Genomic DNA, 17,374 nt, shown 5'->3' on the forward strand with positions numbered 1-17,374 from the left:
GTAGTCCCAGTTTTGTAGCCAAAGAGAACATACCACAAGGGGGTCAGACTGACCCATGGCCACGTATGGCCTTACCACAAGTACACCAGAAAAGTGGGGCCCATGTGGCCCCACTCGCATGGCCAGATCTGGTACGTCTCAAGCCTCCAAGCTTAAAAAGCTGCCCGGGCTACTCCTTGAGTCAATACTCAAGCTTAAACCTTGACGGTACTTCACTTCCCGATACTCTCAACCGTCGAGACTGTTGACTGTTGCAACTGCTGGATGTTGCAACTGTTGACTGTTGTAACAGTTGAGATATCCGACTGTTGGTTTCTCTGATCATCGATACTGTGTATGTTGAGGGTAGTGACTGGAGACTGGTGACTCTGTCGTCTGTCCAGACTTCTTTCTGATCGGAAAAAAACTGTCGTCTATTTGGCCTTCTGACTGGAAAAAACTGTCGTCTTGTTGAGACTTGTGACTGGAAAAAACTGTCGTCTGTTCAGACTTCTGATTGGTGGAGCCGTTATCCGTTCAGTCTTTCGACGAGTGAAACATAATCTGTTAAGCCTTTTGAATGGCCAAATTATAGTCTGCTTGGCCTTTTGACAAACGAAATGGACGACAGTCGGCCTTTTTGAAGGGTGAAACTTAGTTCTGTGTAGGTCATCTGACTGGCAAAACTTACTTATTAAGCCTTCTGAGTGGCGGGAAGTTACCGAGGTCCCGTAGCCTTGTTGCTGGTGCGGGACAGCTCGGAGGTCCCACAGCTGGGAGAGTGTGTGTGTGTGGCGCGGTTGCTACGGTTGAGGGGAAGCGCTACAGGCAGTTAAGGCCAAGGCGAGACCCTGTAGTGGCTGTGGATGGCCTCTGGCCGTAGTGGTGACCTGGGGCACACAGGGCTAACGTCAGCTGATGGATGAAATGATACAAGGTGCCTGGCGACGCTGCCACCAGTGCACCAGGTGCCTGGCGACGCTGCCACCAGTGCACCAGGTGCCTGGCGACGCTGCCACCAGTGCACCAGGTGCCTCGCTGGAGCAGCTCCACGCAAGCGTCAGTTCGATGTCAGTCAGGTGAGCGTTTTCGTGTTTCTGGGAAGCGAAAATGGGAAATTTTGACAACAGATTCTTACCGATGATCGACGCAGCGGATGACCTACTCAACAGACGCACTCAAGTGGTGTCTCAAGAACCTTGCAAGAGACGCACTTGTGACACAATTACGATGCACTCAAGTGAGAGAGAGAGAGAGAGAGAGAGAGAGAGAGAGAGAGAGAGAGAGAGAGACTCTAGGTTACTCCAATGATCGACAGGCCAGGATGATGGACGACTAATCATCGTTTAACCACTCGTTAATCACCGCCGTAACGATGGCTCACCTGGCACAAACGAGTCGCTCCTGCTGGGGCGACAGGCGAGGCCCGGGGGAGGAAGAGTGGGGAGGACTGGCTTTATGGAAGGGGGAGGGGGCGCCCTGGGCAATACGGCGGCGTCACGTGCCTCCTCCCCCCTCACCCCCTCCTCTCCCCCTCACACTAAACAACGGGTTTCGATTTTTCATTACGTGGGACTTAACCTGGGAGGGAAGGGGCTGTCACGCTGTGTGATGAACTTGTCCTCTCTCTCTCTCTCTCTCTCTCTCTCTCTCTCTCTCTCCTGCGCTCACTCACTCACTCACTTCTCTTCATTAGACGAGACGCGATTAAACACACACACACAAACCATCGTTGGCCAGACATCATACAACCCATTATATCTAACAAATATCCCGACTCAAGAACAGCCATAAGCCTCCTCCCCTCCTTCCTCCTCAAACTTAAAGCACGACAATAATAACATTGGAATACCTTTAAAAAGTCTTTAATACTATTTCTTCTTTGTTCAAAAGACTATACAGTGATGCTTCATCTGTACATTGTTGGAACACTTAGGTGGCCACGATGGGTGGAGAGCCTGCATGCTTAATGGGAGATTTTGGGCTCTACGAGGGAGTGGGGTTGGCACTGTGTAAAGCGTAGGTGGGGGCGCCCTGTCTGGGAGAGGGGAGGGGGGGGGGGAGGGAGGCTTGAGAGATGGAGGAGGGGTATGAGGGTGGGGGGAGGTGAGGCCGTGTGGGTCTGACATGGTAAATAAGGATGGATAGCGTCCAGGCGTGCAAGCGTTATCTCCAAATTGAAATTTTACTTCGGTAGTTGGGCCGGGGTGATGGGGTGAGTGATGAGGAGGTATTGGGGGTGATGGGAAGGTGATAGGGGGGTGATAAAAGTTAAGAGATGGGGGGGAGGGATGGGTGATGGAAGGTGAGGGGCGATGGGAAGGTGAGGAGTGAAGGGGTTGGTGATGGGTAAGCGAAGGGGTGATGAAATGCTGGACGACGCGGAAATGAGGGGTAATGGGGTAGTGGGGTGATGATACGAGGGAGAGGAACAGTCCGATAATCTTGATCAATTTGATCATTATTGATCACCATTGTAACGTCTGTTTCACACCGTCTCATCGTTGAGCTCGTATGTCCTCAGTGTGTGTACTTTTTCCTATATATTTTCAGCTTTTGGGTGCATTTTCATTCAGTAAAGATCAATTATTATCATTATTTTCTCACAAGAATGAGCGAGTAATTACATAAAGTGAAGCAATATGAAGTGGAGGTTGGTTCCACGGGTGTGTGTGTGTGTGCGTGTGTGTGTGTGTGTGTTTGTGGACGACAGAGATCATGAGGAAGACGACACAAAATTCTGATGGCGACAACATTTTGCAAGTTGTGGTCCAGATTTCAGAGATATCCCTCGCACTCCACCACCTGGGGGTGTTCCTGGGGCATCTCCGACGGATCACCAGCAACAAAACTAAGCCATCAGGCGACGCGATCCTGTCTCAGGTCTGGCCGAAATTCATCTGGACGACTACGTCATCCAGAACCTCAATAACTTCTTGCAGTTGTGGTCGTCTGCATGGCGAGAACGACGTGGCGCGGGGTATCAGGCCCCTCACCCCAGCAGGCCAGATGTGAATCTGGCGACACACACGACTCACCAGCGTGCCCAGGGAATACACGTCAGTCACCGGGGAACAAGGGGCGCCCTGGAAGATCTCCGGAGCCACATGGAGGCACTCCGGCGACCCTACAATTCCCAAGGTCTCTCCTACCCTGCAGGCGGATCCGTAGTCTATGACGCTCACTCTGAGAGCTTCCCGATGTGGTCCGTCAGCCTCGACCATGATGTTGTCCTCCTTCAGATCATTGTGGATGATGCCCCTGTCGTGGACCTCCTGCAGCCTTCTGGCCACTCCCAGCAGCGCCCTGAAGCAGGCGAGGGAGGTGCTGCACTGGATGAAATCCCCGAGAGTCTAGGGCCCGCGGAAGGACATAATGATAGCGGGGAAGTCGCAGCAGACGGCGTAGAGGAGGGGCGCTCCGCCTGCCCCATACAGACGGTGAAGGATCTTGGCTTCGTGGTAATAGTAACCGAGCCATACCTGGCTGTGACCCAGCTTGAGCACGGCGTCTTGCCCTCCTGGCATCCTCACCAAGTGTGCCGAGCCACTGACGCCCTCCCCCAGGCAACGTATGGTCTCTCCCCCGTACAGACCCATAAACTCCAGTAGAGGGATCCGTGCGATGTCCTCGGACCAGCTCCTACTCAACTAATCGTCCATTCTCGTTTAAGCAAATTATTGCTCCCTATAAATCCAAGATTTCGATATATCTACAAGTGAAGGCAGCGCCGCCGGTGAAAAACTGGGCGGATGCAAATGTCATGGATACCAACGCTGGCAGATCACCAAAATCTGAACTGAAATACAACTTGTCCGTACCACAATCACAACACTGAGGTGTGGGGAGGATACTTGACGAACGCACGAGACACAGACAGTGCGGTCTCCGTGAATACGTATCAGGTTTGGTTAGCAAACATAATTACTCGATGATGATGTACAGTGAACATATGATGATCACATTTTGTGTTTAACTGTTCACTCTGGACAATTAAGATGGAAAGCAACATGACCAGATCGAGTACGCGTTCAGTGGACTATTGTCAGGCTAGGGTGGCGTCTGGAAAGGAACAGGGAGGTGAAGCTAGTGCATATGATATAGTCTAGAATGTATATAGTGTCTGAGGTGTATGTGGTTCGTAAGGTAAACTTTCGTAATATCCAAAATGGAACATTTGTGATGTCTGATGAGCGAATGAAGTAATCGAGATGCAGCCGGTGGCGCGGACAGACATGTGATGTGTGAAGAAAACATTGTACTGAATGTTTACAACAGTAATCATGGTACAGCGTTGTGGATGACAAGCCATTTTTGAGGCCACTATTGCATCAGGCGACGCTCTGACACCTTCCATGGTACCCAGGCCATAAAGAACCCGTCGCATCACAAGATGCGTCTCAAGGACGCCTTAGATCGCTGTTGAGAGGTCTCGTCACCACAGTGTTGTGTTGTTAGAACACGTCGCTGGAGCGTCTAAAGATGTGTTGTGTTGCTGGAAGTGCTGTTGTCTTCCCTGACGTCTTGTTTACATTGTAGTGGAGGGTTAGTAGAGGCCTTAGTCTCGCCCACTGACCTTATTGTGGACTGTCACCAGGTGCCTCTCTACCATCACCTACATCAAGATGTTCCTACTACGCTTTCTGAGAGTCCATTGTGTTCCATTTGTTTTGCTGTGGTGCGATTAGTTCTTGTTGGAGTTCTATCCTTTTTCACATCAGTACTGGGAGAGTTTTCGACCGGTTTGTCCCTCTACTGGTGCAACTTGGTCCTGGTCCAGGTCTGTACCGGTACAGTTTCTTGCCTTTGGTGTCCCATCGTGATTCAGGTTTTCCCTCTTAGACAAATTAATGGACGAGGTTTGTATGGGGGGTTTCCAGGGTAAGGCGGGCTCATGCAGGACCAGCTGCTCACAGACGGTCCACAATTAGCGGTCCAGAGGCATCCACCATTAGTGATCCAGATGCGATGCAGCACAAGTAACGGTCCAGTTCGGTCGCATCCACCAAAAGTGGACCAGAGGCGATCCAAACCTAACCAGCGGTCCAGAACGTGGTCCAGGTCACGAGAAACCGATGAGGAAGCACTTGGCCTTGGGTCGACGGGTCCTGTGCACAAACAAGTCGGAGGGGACGTACAGGCCGGTCCACTTCTTCCATTACACACTCATAGCCTGGTCAAACAGGAGTGTCACTTGTCGTCCTTCTGTACAAACGGCCGTTGTGGACGCAAACAGGAAGAAATTTGCGCGGGCAGATCTCAGGTAATGGTCGACCGCGAGATATTCGAAGCTGGAGATGAGAAGCGAAGGGTGACCAGGAGCGTTTCCTGAGCAAAGCCAGACCCTACATGCCAACCCTCGATGCGCATTCGTTTCGTCTCCTTTAAGATCCCTTAAAAAGACTCGAGAGTAGAGTGATACAGCCATACAGGAAATGCTTTAATTGCAGTATTTGTTCCTAGCGTTCCTGTGTGGTGGTCAAGTACGGGGAGTGTGAGCAGTCAGGGCGGGCATGAAGGCAAACACCCGACAGTGTTTGTCAATGAAGGTGATAGGACATGGCTGCCTCGCTGGGCAAACACAGTCTCCTGTACTTAGGGCTGCGCTCCTCCCGCCGCTGCTGCTGGACCTCACTACTCCCTCCAATATATATATATACAAATTTTCTGTGTCAATCTTGGGGGAAGAATCCGATTCCACTTAGGGTATCTTCTTTTGTTTTGATAGTGCGCTCTGGACATGTTACCCTGTGGAGGTCGCGGGACTGTGAGGTGAGGTGGTGCAGACTGACAGGATTTTCACCACAGGAAGGAGGTCATCAACCTACACAAGTTCTTACGAGCAGCGATATTAAACCTTATATCTCTCTTAATTTAGCTTAAGTTATTAGCGTATATCAAAGATGGTAACAAGTACAATGACTTTACTTCAGAGACTCACAATATGTCTCTTAGTTATGGCGACGATGAGAGTCGTTCTTCATCCTGTGATAAAACATGGTCCACTCCAGCAACAGCGAACGCTCTGGCCAAACGTAAACAAAGGACTTTACACAAGTTAAACCGGTTTAAAGTTTACCTCCGGGACCTTACACGGTTAACCCTGCTATATTTGCCCGTCTCGGATGAATGACAGTGTATAACTACGTCAGCCTGGAGGGTGTATAACACCAGCAGGGACCTTAGTGTCTCTGTACTGAACAATATGCTTATAACAGGATATCTGAATCCTAGATGCGACGACCACTGATTTAGAAAATGTGGATTTGTTTTGATTATAGGGGAGAAAGAATACTTCCTAAGTATTCCCTGCGTGTCGTAGAAGGCGACTTAAAGGGGAGGGAGCGGGTGGCTGGAAATACTCCCCTTTTTTTTTTTTTTAATTTTCCAAAAAAAGGAACAGAGAAGGGGGCCAGGTGAGGATATTCCCTCAAAGGCCCAGTCCTCTGTTCTTAACGTTACCTCGCTAACGCGGGAAATGGCGAATAGTATGAAATATATATATATATATATATATATATATATATATATATATATATATATATATATATATATATATATATATATATATGTCTTTGGACCTTTCCATTTCACTTTCTTCATCTGGTCGTATTTCACTCGTCTGCTCACTTACAAAAAGAGTATTTTTTCATATATTTCGTAAATCTTTAGTTATCTGTTCTCTCTTATGGTCTTTCTCCTTACTTCAAAGAACAGTTCATGAATGAAATTGTCAATCCATCTGAGGAACTTTTGAGTTATAATCATGTCTTCCAGTTTTGTTTTCCTCCAATATTCTTGCCTGGAGAGTCTATTGATGTTGTCTTCTTCCTGTAGCTCTGCTGCCTGACGTCATGTTGCCCTCCTCTAGGCCTTCTCTTGCAGGTCTATGTCTCTCCTCAAGTTAGGCTGACCAAACTGGTGAAGCATAATTTACTTTCGGTTGAATCTCTCTATCCATGCGCTTCAGAGCAACTTTGAAACTTGCCAGTATACTAGTCCACCTAGCTCACAGGTCTGCTGGTTTGGCGACCTGGTGACGGGCTTGGTATTGTCTCTTTCTGGTGTAGATATCTGTGATCTATGTCTTGTAAGATGACTGTCACACAATGATGTTATTTCATTAGGTTCCCTTCTCCGCCAATCTGCACTTGCTTGGGCTAAGTCCTTTCCCCACCACTCTACTACATCTGGGAAAGCTGAACCTTCACCAACTATGTCCTTTCCCCACGACTCTACTACATCTGGGAAAGCTGACCTTCACCAACTATATCCTTTCCCTACCACTCTACTACATCTGGGAAAGCTGACCTTCACCAACTATGTCCCTTCTCCATCTATCAGCATCAGGTCGAACTGACCTTCACCAACCGTGTACATGACTCAGCTCCGCAGCTTGTCCAAATTAATTTGCATGTCGTCACAGTCACAACACTGCTGATCCTCATCACCTGCATACGTACTCTAGTGTTTCAATCTCTTGTGGTATATTATCTATCGAGATGAAAACTAACAGCGGCCCTACAACTGAGCCTTGTGGTACACCATCCCTGGCAGCCTCAACCATCACCTACACATTTATGATAAACGCTCCAGTCACGGTCACACGTCCTGGTGGGGGCAAGGCCTTCACGTCTGAAAAGGGACCTCTGACATGTGTCCTCTGTTGCCCTCCATGTGTGTGTGTGTGTGTGTGTGTGTGTGTGTGTGTGTGTGATTACCTACATGTGCATTACGGAGAGGCGGAATTGCACACTCATGGGGCCCCACCTCTTCAAAAATTTTCCGTACTGTTATACCATTTTAAGGAAATTCCTTACAATCAGCGCGTCCACTAGCTACACAAGAGATTATTTCATTCACTCACCATACTACTGTACACACACACACACACACACACACACACACACACACACACACACATACCGGCATCACAGTACCATTTCTAGGTCTATACTCGTCTTATCCCCCCCCCCCACCTAACAATCTCCCACCCCCTTTTGGAGGCCTAGCGTGGGTAGAGGGAGGGAGAAGAGCTATGGCTGGGGAGGGGATAGTGGCACGGGGGGTAGAGGGGTAGGGGCGTGGTCCGCTGACAAATTACCTGAAAGGTGGGTTGTGTCCCGCTGATGGATCACCAGCTTAGTCGCACCTCACCACAACCACTACCATTGTGGGCCCTCAGGGCGAGATGCGGCGGTGTGGCCTCTCTCTGGTCCGTCGGGGCCCTTCACTGGTCCGGCGGGGCCTCTCGCTGGTCAAGCGGGGCCTCTCTCTGGTCCCCGTAGGGCCTTTTCGATCCCCGGTACACTGCCCTCACTGCTCTTTGGTCCTATGATGACGTGGTGGTCGTTGCCACGGTACAAGGATGACGTGGTGGTCGTTGCCACGGTACAAGGATGACGTGGTGGTCGTTGCCACGGTACAAAGATGATGTGGTGGTCTTTGCCATGGTACAAGGATGACGTGGTGGTCGTTGCCACGGTACAAGGATGACGTATTTGTCTTCCTACAGCGACCGACCTGGCAGTGGCAGGCAGATGTCGTAATGTTGGCCACCTCCGAGGTAAGAATAATTAAGTATAAGAAAAAGTATGAATAAAGTACTGAAGAATTCCATCTCCCTGTGTGTTATGTACACCTGATGCCTGAAGACAGAAAGGAAAAACGAAAGAAGTGCAGAGAATTCCACAGCTTCGCTCTTCGAAGAAAGATTGATCATAACGGTCAATCCTCGTGTGGCTGGTCTCCACACACAACCCGCGAGAAGCAGCGTCCATTCGCGTGCCAAGGGTTCAATAATGATAGCTGGCCAGCATGATAACAACCCAGTCTTTGGTATGGTGCCATGAGGGTGTGGCTGTCGGCCACACAACACCTGTTACAATAAAGTAACAGCACTGGTCACCACAGTGCTTCTTTATTTCTATCTCTCACTATCTCTAACTTTCTCTCGCTATCTCCAACTTTATCTGACTCCGTAAGTGTCTGTGAAACAAGCCTGGTGAGCGATGAACACCATGTGCTTATCACTGCCGTATGACGAAATCTCGTAAGTACTCGTAGGTAGGTAGGTAGGTTGGTAGGGATGTAGGTAGATAGGTAGGTAGGGAGGGAGGGAGGGAGGGGGGGAGGGAGGGAGGGAGGGAGGTAGTAGGGAGGTAGTAGGTAGGTAGGTAGGTAAGTAGGTAGGTAGGGAGGGAGGTAGGGAGGTAGGTAGGTAGGTAATAGGTAGGTAGGTAGGCAGGCAGTCAGTGCACCCCTCCCTCCCCACCACAGAGGTGAAGGGGCTGCAGGTGTGTGTAAGATGAATAATGCAACACTGTGGGGGGGGGGGGGTGCTGTACATTCTTAAAACAATATTCAAATGAGTGCTTGAAGCCGGGTTTCGAGTGGGGGGCATCCCGAAGTCTCTCTGTGGCCAGGACACCAGCTGACCCTAACGTAAACACTCCTTACCCCCACTTCTCTCTCTCTCTCTCTCTCTCTCTACCCCCGGAGGCCAGGGTAAGTTGGGAAGAAGACAAACATCACTCACGAGTATCAGGGAGTTGCTCAAGTGTCAGTGATCAGATGGGAGGACGGAGGTGCTCTGCCGCAGGTGTGACGGAGCAGCGCAGATGGTGACCCTCCTCCTCCGTTGCTGGGTCTTCTGTTGGGAGATCGCCTCTCTCTCTCTAACAGGATCTGTTGAGAAAGAGAGAGTCCTCATAGTCTACCTTACATTTGTATCATTCATTGGTGTCAAATGAGAAAACCTGCACAGATCCTCACTACACGAGTATCAATACTGGCACACGCGACCACTGTCACCACACGACATTACCACAGTACTTCAGGATAGATAAGCCTACCCTATGAGCCGTAGCTTAGAGGAGGGTAGAAAACGGAGCCATTCTAACTCCGGCACTTCTACATTGGAACCAGGGTTCGATACCGTCTCATGCTACCCAAACCCCCAGTGTCTTTTACAGTAAAAGTAAAATGCAGCACAGTGGAATATGACAAAACGCATCATACTTAAAGAAAATGAATGATACAGCGATTCATAGTTTGATGCTAGGTAGATAATACAATTGAATACAATGGAATACAACTTGAATACAATGGAATACAACTAGAATACAATGGAATACAACTTGAATACAATGGAATACAACTAGAATACAATGGATTACAATTTGACGTGATGAATACATAATTCCACAGTGTAATAAGCAAAAAAATACATAGAACTGCAACGTAGCGAGTTGCTCACCCACGCCAGGCTTGACCCCCATCAACCTTCACCTCTGACCTCCGGCACAGCACGGGTATGACAGGTCAAAGTTGATGACGTCGCTAATACAGTCAAGACGTCAGCGGCTGAACCATGAAGTCTGATAGACAGACAAACAGACAGATAGATAGAGGGAAATCCACACCAACAACAAAACAAGAATTTATTGAAATGAAATAATACAATAAAGGAGATAATACAATAGAATACAACAGACTGATGACGAGACTGTAGTAACACACTACAGCGAAATACAGCAGACCATAAGTCATTATATCACCTCACTTAGGTAGGGTCTAATGTAGAGCTACACAGCATTGAAATGTACAGTATGAAGGGAACAGTGTGTGTGTGTGTGTGTGTGTGTGTGTGTGTGTGTGTGTTCTGCTGCTGGTGGGGGTGGAGGTGGGGGTGGGGGGCGTTGCAAGAGAGAGAGAGAGAGAGATAAGCAGGAGCCACCAGGGTACCAGACCTGTCGGCAAAATAGTGTAATGACCACAAACAGACGAACAAATAACGGACAAAAAACAAGTACACATTGACCACGACCAGTGGACCTGACGAAGGCATTTGCTCATAACGCTCCTCATGTTCTGCTGACCAGCAGACTTATAAAAATATAAGGAGAAAAAAAGAAACATAAAACAAGGTTTGGCACCTCTGGAGAGCTACAAGTGCCGGTGAGGGTATTAAATGTAACTTCAGAATAACAAAAGAGCATCACGAGTGTCGTCGAGGGTATTACACGGGACTCCATCCAGAATAACAAATGAGCAGCGGCGGCAGCAGCGTCTCCGACACCAGTGGACGTGACTTTCACTATAAGGAAAGAGATTTTGGCGGGGACGGACGGACGACCTTGCGTTTCAGAGGGACTTTTATAGAAAACAGCTGTATAACAGAACCTCCGTCAAGGGCATTAAACATGTGTTAGTCCGGATATCAAAGGGGCGATCAGCTAGATATATCAAGAGGATTAGATACATATAAATAACTCAGATATAAACTAACAAATCCCTTCAACAAGGTAACCATAAAAGACTTGCACAAGATCCACCCTGACAGAACTGCTCACCGACCCTCCTCTCTAACTGACATACATGCATCAAAGACCTAAAGAACTACCCTGCAATAGGCCTCTAATCACATGCCTAACTACCCCATCGAACAGTTTTGCCACAGAAGTCTTCAACCATTCCTGGCAACGCAACAAAATCCTTAGCGCCCGGAAACTTGTCAAAGTAGTACCCGTTCTGAAACCCTGCCAATCATACAGCTCCATCTTCACTTCAACACTGACCCCCGACATATCCTCACATAAGAGATGTTTGACAACGTCTTCCACCAGAGAATGACAACGAGTTGTTGGCCAACTTCATAACTGGCAACCTGTGATGAAAATAGAGAATAGTCCTTACAGCGGATGGAGATAATCCAGTACAGATATCATATCTTTTCTCCTACGAAACTTGCCACATTGGTTGGGTTGGTTTATCTGGCCTTTTTAAAAGGCCAATCAACTGCCAGGGTCATTAAGGCCGTCATCGTCACCTTATAAGCACTTGAGCTTTGAACACCTTCTTCAGGTGTTCAAAGATAATTCTACGATTACACACTACATCAAGGGTCATATATGAAGCGGTGGTGCTAGTTATACATGCAGACGTTGCAGCAGAACTGGTAATGATACTAGTAGCTGTTGTGATAGTACTAGTGATGCTAGTAGCAGCAGTGGTAGTACCTGTGATACTAGTAACAGTTGTGGTAGCACTAGTTATACGAGTAACAACTGTGGTTGGATTAGTAATAACATAAACATTCAGACCAGAAGTGGTAATACCAGAACAACCATTACCACTAGCCACACCCCCTCCTCCCCCGGCCCCAGCAGCGCCTCGTCTAGCGCTCCCCCGGAAATACGCGAGCGAGCGCATCAGGAGGGAATCTGCCTCCACCGGGATGGCTGGGTTTCCGCTGGGCGGTGGAAGGCGTGTGGCAGAGCCCGCCGCCTGCACATGATATTAGCGGCCAAAAGTTAGGAGGTTCCGGACTGTGGCGGTGGCGGAGGTGGAGGTGGTGGTGGCAGTGTGGGGGCCCCAAGATGGTCCCGGATTACCCCAGACACAGCCTCGACTCCTTCCCCTTGCGCCTGCTCGTTGCACCCTCGTTAATTTGCCATTCTGAGAGTAAACGACGACGAGGAATTTAAAGGCCGGTTTTAGACGGTGCGGTTCGTAGTTGCGTTGCGTTGCGGGATGACGACAGGAAGGGCTTGATATCGTAATTCCAGGTTCCGTATGAAGATGGTCATACCGCGAAATGTTTATGCATCTGAGAGTTTAGTTTTGAAGGTATAATTAAACACATTTCTTCACAGCGTCAGGAAGAAACAAACAATGGCCTCATTCGCGTACATCCACACACACACACACACACACACACACACACACACACACACACACACACACACACACACACACACACACACACACACACATGCCAACTGTCAAGCATAATGTACCAAAACCAGTACCAAAACCAGAGTCTTGTATCATTAGTAATGCCATACAGACTCCAGATGGCCCTAGTTCACCTCATCGTGAGCACGGCGTCCCCCATATACCACATCGTTCCCACTCATTCTATCCAACACACGCCTCTCGCTATCCTGAATCTTCAGGCTCCCAATATCCCAAAGCCTCCTTCACTCATCATTCTATCTCCCCAGCGTTCCCCTCCCTCTTGATCCCTCCACATATATCCTCTCTGTCAACCTCTCTTCACTCATCCACTCCGTACGTCCAAACCTTGTCAGTGCACCCTGGTCAGCCTTCTCAATTTGACTCCGTTCATTCATTTCCGTATCTCTCTCTCTCTGACAGTCATTTTTTACATCAACATCAAGCTTCAAACCCCATGTCCTCAAGTATATATATATATATATATATATATATATATATATATATATATATATATATATATATATATATATATATATATATACTGTTGAAATAAAGGTAAATATTTCCACTCCCTGTAGCACAATCTATATGAACCGTATACAAACCTATCACAGACCACTTAGTCAATCTTTTATCCCAGTGTGAGTGAGAGATTACCAAGCGACGCTCATAAGCGTATTAGCGGGCCAGCGATCGTTAGGGCGTCAACTACCACACCAAGGGTCGTTAAGGCATGATTAAGAACCAAGCAATTCCTACCCTAGCCCCATATCCTCACTTATAATCGTTGACCTCTATTTACTCTTCGTTTAAGGTTGAGGAACAGATTGTTAATAGGGGAGGTGAGGGGGATGTACAGTGTTGCCAGGACAAACACGAGACCTTTGCCAATATAAGCTGCTGATTAATGTAGCAAGGCACATTACCCCGTGGTGAGGCATACATCACTTGGTGCTGGCTACACTGCTCAAGCCCCGCTCGCCACGCTGCTCTCGTCCTTACGCCACGTGGTCAGAGACCACAAAGTCCTGTGTTCTGGTAAGGAGGTGCTAAATAGGTTCCCTCATTAAACCCTTAAGAACATTTTACTGATATAAGACTTGATGTTATGATTCTCGTCCACCAGGAGTCTGATACATATAGATAACCCAATCTCCTGATTCATCCATCTTTATTGACCGTTGCCTCAAAGTATTTACTTAGAGATCAATAAAGTAAACGTCCAGTTTGAAAGCATATGGTAATAGAGCTGAAGTCTCGCACTCCATTATTTTGGGTGATTTTATCGAGTGTTTAGGACGTGTGGGAGTGTGGTGATGGAGGGAGGGAAGGGGGGGGCTGAGGAGAGGAGATATGGGGAAGGGGTTGATGGATGGGGGGGGGGACAGTATTGCCGTGTGAAGGTTTAAGTAATGACCACAGGAGGCGTTATGTACTGACGAGGGGTGAGGAGTGGCTGTGTAGTGGGTATACCTGTGGGGGTGGGAAAATGGGGGTACCATGTGGAAATGGGAAAGTGTGGGATACCATGTGGGATGGGAGGGGTGAGCACCATGTGGGATGGGAGGGGGTGAGCACCATGTGGGATGGGAGAGTATGGAATATCATGTGGGATGGTAGGGTGGAGTACCATATGGGATGGGAAAGTATGGGATACTATGAAGGTAGGAGGGTGTGTGGAGGGGGATAGGAGGGGTGACATGTAAGGTGAAAGAGTGGGGGTACCATGAGGGATAGGAGCGAAGAGGGTACCGTGTGGGATAGGAGGGACGGGGGTATCCAGTTGTGGTGGAGGGATGGGGGGTCATCATGTGGGGATAGAGGAGACATACCATGTGGGGTTGGTGGGCAAGGATACCATGTGGGATGGCAGAGAGTGAGTACCATGCGGGGTGAGGGGGTGAGGAGTTGACTGGGAGGTGTGAGGTGAGGTGAGGTGAGGTGGGGTGGGGTGGGGTGAGGTGGGGCGGGGTGGGGGTTGGTTAAGCAAGAGGGCTGTACAGAGAGGGTGGGGGGGTGGGGCGGGGGTTACAAAGCTGGCTTGGTTGCTGGAGGATAAAGTAAACACAGTCCCCAATAGACGAGTTGACCAGTGCTCTACCCTGTACCTCTCTCTCTCTCTCTCTCTCTCTCTCTCTCTCTCTCTCTCTCTCTCTCTCTCTCTCTCTCAGACACACACACACACACACACACACACACACACATACACACACACACACACACACACACACACACACGTGGCAAAACACTCATCAGTATTCCAAAGATCGAAATAAAATATCCAGCCTACTTCTAAGTAACCATCAAAGTCAGGGTGCAAAACGTTCTAATTCTAATGTGCATAGGTTCCTCTTGGCTTGCGGGGTGAGGCAGAGCAAGAGTTAGTGGCCAAGGTTCGATCCTGCTCATGTAAACAGAGGAAGGAGAATATGAGATAAACATACTAAGGAAAAGGAGGATTAAAGAAAACGGATAAACGGTGTAACAAAACATCAGGATAGAAAAGGAGAAAATAGGAATGTGACAGTACTGAGTTACAGACATAGATAAAGAGAGAACTTATGAGAAAGAGACAGGAAGAATAAGAAGAAAGACATGAGCGAAAGAAAATGATAAGCAAATACTAAAGAATATAAGAAAAAAATATAAAGGTAACAAAAAACGGTAAACAAATAAAAAGGAGAGGCAATAACGATACTAGGAAAATCCACAAGTAAACAAAAAAGGCAGAAAAACTAATAAACAAACAAATACACGAGGAGAAGCCGGAGTGTAAACAAACAGAGAAATTGAAAACAGTTTTCGTGAGCAAAACAAAAAGAAAATAAATGGACTTGTAGTAGTCCATGTGTCTGAACTCTTCATTCTGAAATACTTCGTCTGGCGTTTTTAATACGAACATTCCTGCTGGGTCACCCCAGAGTGTGGGGGGGGGGGGGGGAATCCTTCACGCATGTGGGGGTAACCGAATTGTGTTGGGAAAATTCTGGGGATGGGTTGCATTATATACTCCCAGAGTATTCTCAGGGGGGTCATCTGTGACCCCAGAGTGCTCCCGGTGGATACAATATGACCCCTGACTATTCTCAGGGGGATCGACTGTGACCCTGTAGTACTCTCAGGGTGTACAGTATGATCCCAGACACTACATAAATGCATGTAATTAGATACCCTTCCTTGGGACATCCCCAATAAGATACCTTTCCTTGGGACATCCCCAATGACCCTCCCTCCCCTGGGACATCCCCTGTAACCCTCTCCTCCCCTGAGACATCTCTCATTAACCATCTTCTTTATTTCTCTCGTTAATCTCTACCCCCCGCCATCTCCACTTAGATGGTACATCACCTTCGTTAAACCCACCCTCCTTCTTTGGGATACTGGCCCTCGTTAACCACCAGTCTTACGTTCGGACATTACCTTTCCATTACTACACATTACCGGGACGTATTCCTCCACTATCAACCCATCCCTTGATGGGACATCATCCACTCCCATCTGGGACATCCTACTCCTTCTCCTTAGAGACACCATCACAATTCAGTGTCCCTCCCTATGCCATACCTCCCCATTTAGGACATCCTCATGGGACATCCCATCCCTAGGACATCGTACTCCTCACTCCCGTCTCTCTCTCTCTCTCTCTCTCTCTCTCTCTCTCTCTCTCTCTCTCTCTCTCTCTCTCTCTCCTGGGACACATATTGATCCCAAGGGGACGGGTTTCCGGGGATGGTAGAGGGGGTGAGGGGAGGGGAGGGGAGGGTGTATGTGGTGTGGTGTGTACGGGCCTGGGGGAGTCTCCGTCCCCCCACCATGGGGCCCACAATAAACAGTGTTATGGTACATATTATCACACAATACAACCAGGGGTTACATGTGACCCCCCTCCCTCTCTCTCTCTCCCACCCGGCCCCACTCTCTCTCTCTCTCTCTCATATATATATATATATATATATATATATATATATATATATATATATATATATATATATATACATATACATATATATATATATATATATATATATATATATATATATATATATATATATATATAAATATATATATATATATATATATATATATATATATATATATATATATATATATACATATATATATATATATATATATATATATATATATATATATATATATATATATATATATATATATATATATATATATATCACAGTTCCACACACATCTACCCAATAATTCACTACGCTAATTTCCCTTTTCTGTTCCTCACTCGCCTCCACCCTCCCCGACGTAACTGACAGCTCTGCTTCTATGGGTGTAAACACCAGCAGACATATTCTGTCACTTCGTAATCAGATCTTAACTAACCATCCAAGCCATATAAATGATTAGCCAGACGACACGGGTTCGTGCCCTCCTGTGGCTAGCGGTGATCCATCTAACTATTCCTGTTCTCAAGTTTTATCTTTAAACATCAGAACCATTGGTCCAACCTCACCTCTCACACACCATCGTACTCCACTTTACATCGCACAGAGACTTACATACTTAACTACTTTTGAAAGTAATAGAGTATTTCCTATACTTTGGATCCTAAGATAAAAAACTTTTAAAAAAGTTTATTGATGAAGTTCTCATAGTTTGGTTCATCGAGACATTGACCATAATGTGT

The 17,374-nt window shown here is 47.6% G+C and overlaps 1 protein-coding gene across 1 annotated transcript in view; it reads right to left on the minus strand.

Moving 5' to 3' along the window:
- Window positions 1–17,374, minus strand: part of LOC139759853 (apoptosis regulatory protein Siva-like) — a 137,368-nt gene that overhangs the window by 99,846 nt on the left and 20,148 nt on the right. The window contains exon 2 of the mRNA XM_071682358.1: window positions 9,518–9,666. The gene's annotated coding sequence lies outside the window, so the exon portion shown is untranslated. The remainder of the gene's footprint in view (window positions 1–9,517; window positions 9,667–17,374) is intronic.

This window comes from Panulirus ornatus, chromosome 34 (genome assembly GCF_036320965.1).
Source record: "Panulirus ornatus isolate Po-2019 chromosome 34, ASM3632096v1, whole genome shotgun sequence".
NCBI classification, from domain to species: domain Eukaryota; kingdom Metazoa; phylum Arthropoda; class Malacostraca; order Decapoda; family Palinuridae; genus Panulirus; species Panulirus ornatus.